Source organism: Phoca vitulina, unplaced genomic scaffold (genome assembly GCF_004348235.1).
Source record: "Phoca vitulina isolate PV1807 unplaced genomic scaffold, GSC_HSeal_1.0 scaffold6, whole genome shotgun sequence".
Taxonomy (NCBI): domain Eukaryota; kingdom Metazoa; phylum Chordata; class Mammalia; order Carnivora; family Phocidae; genus Phoca; species Phoca vitulina.
This window is the reverse complement of record NW_022589709.1, coordinates 34481700-34488999: the sequence shown is the minus strand read 5'-3', so window position 1 is coordinate 34488999 and position 7300 is coordinate 34481700. Positions and strand designations below refer to the sequence as shown.

Sequence of the window (7300 nt, the reverse complement as noted above, 5' to 3'; positions counted from 1 at the left end):
TTGAGCCCTATTTACAAAGAGTCATTTCCATGACAATATCAAAGCCCTCAATTTCTATTGGTGTTATAAGGAGGAAAATCTTTCATTCAAGTGACCCTTCAGACCTGTATTTTTTCCAAGGTGTAAGATCAGATGTGAAATGAACCCGTAAAGAAAGTGGTTGGGAAAAACCAATAAGCACACCCTGGGATTCTTTCCTGGCCTGTTAAGGGTTCCTTGTAACCCTCAGCTCTATTTGCATTAGTCCTCTGTTGAATGTAAGAATTAGAGAAAGCACTTTAAATGAGGAAATTGAAACTCTATCTACTTCTATTCTAGATTCTATTGAAAGTCTAGGGACATCTAATAAAATAAAATCACATTTGTATAGGTAGTGGCACTTCCAAGAGATTAAAAAATTCAAATAATTGAGGAATTTGCATGATGAGTATTTAAAATGCAGTCATATCTGTTGTCTCTTTAATACCGATGAAAGCCATCCTACAAAAGGAACTTCAGTATTTTCAGTAAACTTAAAAACAGGAAACCTTTTCATGGTGGGATTTTGAGTATTAATTCTGCTTTTAGTATTTTTCAAAACACTGAAGATAGTGAAATAAGACATAAATGTGCTAAACTTTAAATTTTTTCACTTTTCCAAAAGCTGTTTTGAGTTTCTGGTGGCATTTCAGTCCTTTTCTTATTTTGTGGGAAGGATTTTGGCTATTAAACTGCACAGTGAATCTGACCGTTAAGAGCAAGAAAATCTTGGATGCACATTGAACCAATGCTATAAACTTTCTTATATGTCTTCAGATGCTTTGGAGGAAATTACATGAGACAAGGGGACTGGTTCCCTACCTACTCCCCTGCCATTTGTGAAGTAAAAAGTACCTTTGAACATAGAGTTTCATAATAATTGCATAATTATTTTTGTTTTCTCATCAGAGCCAGCCTGCTGCTGGTGAGGTACAGCAGTCTAAAAAGAAGTCATCTGAGAATGGAATTCTAACAACTTAAGAAATATTTCCTGCAGCCACCCCTCTTCTTTCCAATTTGCAAAAAGCCATTTCAAAAATTTCTGAACAGTGACACTATTAAAAAAAGTAAACTACAGACCAATATCTCTGATGAACGTAGATGCAAAAATCGTCCACAAAATTCTAGCAAACTCAATCCAACAATACATTAAAAAAAAAATCATTCTCCTCAATCAAATGGGATTTATCCCAGAGATGCAAGAGTGCTTCTATATTTACAAATCAAGCTACATCATACATCACATTAAGAAGAGAAAGGATAAAAACCATATGATCATTTCAATGGATGCAGAAAAAGTATTTGACAAAGTACAACATCCATTCATGATAAAAACTGTCAACAAAGTAGATTTAGAGGGAACATACCTCAACATAATAAAGGCCAAAGATGAAAAACCCACAGCTAACATCATACTCAATGCAGAAAAACTGAGAGCTTTTCCTCTAAGATCAGGAACAAGACAAGGATGTCTACTCTTACCCCTTTTATTCAACATAGTACTGGAAGTCCTAGCCACAGCAATCAGACAAGATGAAGAAACAGTGCTTGCTTCTACAGCCCATATACTAAAAAATTGGAATGATACAGGGAACATTAGCATGGCCCCTGTGCATGGAAGACATACAAATACGTGAAGTGTTCCATATTTTAAAAAAATCAATCAATAAAAGGCATCCAAATTGGTAAGGAAGAGGTAAAACTTTAACTATTTGCAGATGATATGATACCGTATATAGAAAATCCTAAAAATTCCACTAAAAAACTACTAGTACTAATAAATGAATTCAGGAAAGTCATAGGATATAAAATTAATATACAAAAACTAGTTGCATTTCTATGTACTAATAATGAAGTAGCAGAAAGAGAAAATAATAAAACAATCTCATTTACAGTTGCACTAAAAAGAACAAAATACTTAGGAATAAACCTAACCAAGGAGGTGAAAGACCTGCACTCTAAAAACTATAAAACACTGATGAAAGAAATTAAAGATGGCATAAACAAATGAAATATGTTCCATGTGCATGGGTTGGAGAAACAAATATATTAAAATGTCCATTCTAGCCAAAGCAATCTACAAATTTAATGCAATCCCTATCAAAATACCAACAGTATTTTTCACAGAACTAGAACAAATAATCCTAAAATTTATGTGGAAACAAAAAACAAAGCAAAACAAAAAAACCCAACCAAATAGCCAAAGCAATCTTGAAAAAGAAAAACAAAGCTGGAGGTATCACAGTCCCAGGTTTTAAGATGTACTGCAAAGCTATAGTAATCAAAACAGTATGGTACTGGCACAAAAATAGACACATAAGTCAATAGAATAGAATAGAGAGACCAGAAATAAACCCACACTTATATGGTCAATTAATCTATCACAAAGGAAGCAAGAAGATACAATGGGGAAAAGACAGTCTCTTCAACAAATGGTGTTGGGGAAACTGGACCACTTTCTAATACCATATATAAAAATAAACTCAAAAAGGTATAAGGACCTAAATGTGAGACCTGAAATGTAAAATTCCTAGAAGAAAACATAGGCAGCAATCTCTTTGATATCAGCAACATTTTTCTAGATACGTCTCCTCAAGCAAGGGAAACAAAAGCAAAAATAAACTATTGGGACTACACCAAAATAGAAAGCTTTTGCAGAGTGAAGGAAAGCATCAACAAAACAAAAAGACAACCTACTAAATGGGAGAAGATGTTTGCAAATAATGTATCTAATAAGGGGTTAATATCCAAAATATATAAAGAATTTATACAACTCAACAGCAAAAAAACCCAAATAATCCAATTAAAAATGGGCAGAAGAAGGCACCTGGATGGCTTAGTGGGTTAAGTGGCTGACTCTTGATTTCAGCCCAGGGTCCTGGGATCCAGCCCTGTGTCAGGCTCTGCATTCAGCAGGGAGCTATGTGAAGATTCTCTCTCCTTCTCCCTCTGCTCCTTCCCCTGCTCTCTCTCTCTCAAATAAATAAATAAATCTTAAAAAAAAAAAAAAAGGGGGGGGCAGAGGACCTGAATAGACATTTTTCCAAACAAGGCATACAGATGGTCAACAGAAACATGAAAAGATGATCAACATCACTCATCATCAGGGAAATGCAAATCAAAACCACAATGAGATACTACCATACACCTGTCAGAATGGCTAAAATCAAAACCAACAAGAAATAATTAGTGTTGGTGAGAATGTGGACAAAAAGGAATCCTTTTGCATTGTTGGTGGGAATGCTAGCTGGTGTAGTCACTGTGGAAAACAGTATGAAGATTCCTCAAAAAATCAAAAACAGAATTACCATATGATCCAGTAATTTCACTACTGGGTATTTACCCAAAGAAAATGAAAACATTAATTGAAAAGATATATGCACCTCTATGTTTATTCCAGCATTATTTACTATAGCAAACTATGGAAGCAGCCCAAGTGTCCATCAGTAGATGGAAGGATAAGGAAGATGTAGTATATATACACAATGAAATATTACTCAGCCATAAAAAAGTGAAATCTTGTCATTTGCAAAAACATGGACGGACCTAGAGGGTATAATGCTAAGTGAAATAAGTCAATCAGAGAAAGACAAATACCATGTGATTTCACCTGTGTGTGGAATTTAAGAAACAAAGCAAATGAACAAAGAAAAAAGGAGACAAACAAAAAAACCAGACCTTTACTATACAGAACAAACGGTGGGAGGGAAGGTGAGTGGGGGTGTGGGTGAAATAGGGGGATTAAGAGTACATTTATCATGATGAGCACTGAGCAATGGATAGAATTGTTGAATCATTACATTGTACACCTGAAACTAATATAACACTGTATATTAATTATACTTGAATAAAAAAATTCTGAGCAGTGATATAGCTACACAGAATGAAGTGATAAAATAGTAATTCTATATAATCATGAGTAGATTAATATTAACTCCAAATTCTATGTACTACTAAAATAATAAACCTCTGCATTGTTTTATAATCTTCATATATATACATATATATATATACTATCTCCTTTTCCAAAGGACTAGGAAACTTTGGGTATATGACTATGTTACAAGGACAAGTAAAATACTATACTTGAAGACATGAGGCAAAATTCTTTGGCTTACTCCATTTGAATGGCTTGGGCAGAGTTGACTTCTTGTGACTTGGTTTCTCTAAAAACATGGATAAAGAGACCCTTGGCTAACAATCACAAGTGTTCAAAAGTCTCAAAGTTAAATTTTCCTTCTGATAGATGAGAATGAGGAAATATGGTAGATGAAGAATATTTTATAAAATGAAGACATCTAAGGTTTTCTCTTAGAGCTAATTAGTAGACCTTTTCCCTTATGTCTGGTCTGAGCAGTTTTGCAGTCAATACCTTGGACTACAGAGCCCACTGTGTGGTAAGAAATTTTTCATTTTAGGTGTCATGTTCCATCTCACTGCTATTATCATGCCACACTGCTCAATTTTGGAAATATGTTTTTATTATTATTTTTAAATTCTTAGAGTATTTTGGGCATAGTGGGTACTTGTTAGACTTGATAATGATGGTCAATTTTTTTCTCTTTCTGTGTTATATATAAGATATTTCTGTAGTCAATATTTTTCTCAAAATATTTTATATTTGCCTTGTGTTAAAAAAGGAGACTACTTTATTGGTGATCATAAGCTGAGTGTAGTGAACACAGGTTTTGGAGTCAGGAATTTCAACCCTGGCTTTACTAAATATTCTTGGGTAAGTTATTTAACCTTTCTGACTCTCAGATTTCACATGTGAAAATTATAAATAATAATGCACAATTCTCAGTTTTTTTCAAGACAAATGAAAAAATATGCCTAGTATAGTGTTTAACATACAAGTGATTTATTTTATTATTGTTATTATTCTTAATAGAAGTAAGACCATACAATATAATTTTGTTTAAAACCTTCTTTGAAGATTTTTTTTTATTTGAGTTGACTAGGGGCACCTGGGTGGCTGAGTCGGTTAAGCATCTGACTTTGGCTCAGGTCATGATCTCAGGGTCCTGGGATCAGGCTCCCTGCTCCACAGGGAGTCTACTTGTCCTTCTCCCTCTGTCTCTGCCCTTCACCCTGTTCATGCACTCTCTCTCTCTCTCTCTCAAATAAAATAAAATAAAGTAAAATCTTTAAAAAAAAAATAAATTGAGTTGACTAAGTGGAGTGACTAAATGGATTAAGTTTCCAAACTGTTTTGTTTCATATAGATAAAATTAGTGATATTTTTGTCTTCTACTTCAAGCATTGGTTCGATTTTTATCAGAATCCGTGGGTAGTGGGTATTTTGGATATGTGTGAAAGAAATATAACCTACATTGTCTTTCTGTGTCTTAATTTAGCTTAAGCCTTCATTGTGCTATTTGGGTTTTACCTACCTTTCCAGGGTTATACACAGGTTTTGGGGGCTTACATAATGACAGAGGTGGGACTGGACAAACTCTCCCTTAGTAATTGGTACACACCAGTTGCTGCTTATAATTCTTTGGACAGAGATCAGGAAAAACTCCATTCTCCTTGCCAGATTCTAATTTAGTTGGTTATTTTCATAAAGCAATGAGTAGGTTAGGATTTTAGGAAACAGACATTAATTGGAAGAGTTTTTATAGCTATGCCTCTTTTATTTTCTGTTGAAAATAAAATTAAATAAAAATCAGATATATCCACACACTGGTTTCCCAGTGCTTTACTAATGAGGTTTCATGTTTTATTTATTTGGTCTAAGCAACAAAGATGAATCTTTCCATATCCCTATTATGCCTTGTCTTTAGGAAATGGACAAAAATTTCATTCAAAGTTCAAAAAACACTGCTTCCTTTTGACAGTGAGGTGTACTGCCTTTCTCTTTTATATCTGAGTTGATTGGCAGGGATGACATTTGTTAGAATGCCCCTTTTTTGTTTGGGGCAACCTTCCTCTATTCTGTAGTGGAAATATTACGAAGTAGCAAGGTGTGGTGCCTCATGAGCTATTCCTTCTGGCATTCTTGATCTTACATGATCTTCTCCCATAATCAGTAGATTTGACCTGTGTAACCAATAGGATCTTGGGGGAAATAACAATGTACAATTTCTGAAGCTTGGTCATAAAAGATATTGTGGCTTCTGCCTTGTCTTCTCTTCAGTCTCTCTCCCCAGGGAAGCCAGCCACCATGTTTTGAGAATTCTCAAGCAGCTCTGTGGAGGAGAGGAACTGAAGACAATCGCCAATAGCCAGGTGAACTTGCTAGTCATGTGAGTGAGCCACCTTGGAAGTTAGATATTCCAGACTTACAAGGTGTCAGATGAGTGTATTCTTAGTTGACATTTTAACTCATGAGAGAGTCTGAGCCAAAATGACATAGCTAAGCCACTCTGAAATTCTTGACCTACAGAAACTGTGTGAGATAATAAATAATTATTATAATTTTAAGCCATTAAGTTTGGGAATAATTTGTTATTGCAGCAATAGATAACTGATACACAGGCATACAAGAATTCTTATGAATAGATGTAAAGGCTTTGTCAATAATCCCTTGCTTTTTTTACTCCTTTTGTAATATATACAGATTATCTTTTGTGAATAAAATGGCTCAAGTTTTGTGGTCCTGCACTCTGCAAATGACAGTCCATCTTAGCCAAGTTCATTTTTTTTCTCCAGAAGAAAGATTTAGTGCATGTCAAATGACCAAGAGTTTTAATCAGCTGAGTCAAGATAGTCTAAAATTCTCCTATTTGTATCTACCTGGCTCTCTTAGCTTCTCCATCTCTTTCTCTTACTTCTGTGCCAATCTTGGTGGAGTTGAGTGGGTGGGATACAGGAAAATTTTTGCTGTTTCTGTGTCAAACTTTGGGAGTAAGGAAGCATGAGAGACTCTGGGTTTTCTGTATTCTCATCTGCTTAAATTCACCACAATTATACCTTCTCTCTATGGGTCCTGGCCCCATCAGGTCTTCTGTATAGGACCTTCCAAAAATCTCTATTATCACCAATTAAGGAACCTATTTCTAGTCTGTATGTGTGTGTGGTAGAGGTGGTAGGTGAAGGTGATAGATATGGAATCTTTCTTTCTTAATTTGTCTGAGTATTTTGTCTCTACCCCAGATATTGTCCATTTAAGTTCTTAGGCACTTGAAAACCATAGCCAGAAATACTATTAGACTTTTCTGGCTTTTGCCTTGTTTTACCCCTCCTCTCAGGCATCTTCTTTGTTTGAATGAGGGGAAGGGATTGAGGAAATGCTAGGGGAAAAAAAGAACATATGTTAATATCTCAAAGATATGATGCT

The 7300-nt window shown here is 34.9% G+C and overlaps 1 pseudogene; it reads left to right on the top strand.

Annotated features, from left to right (window-relative positions):
* The first annotated feature begins 1562 nt into the window (after positions 1-1562).
* On the top strand, positions 1563-1671 carry LOC116632480 (annotated as a pseudogene).
* Positions 1672-7300: the final 5629 nt, after the last annotated feature.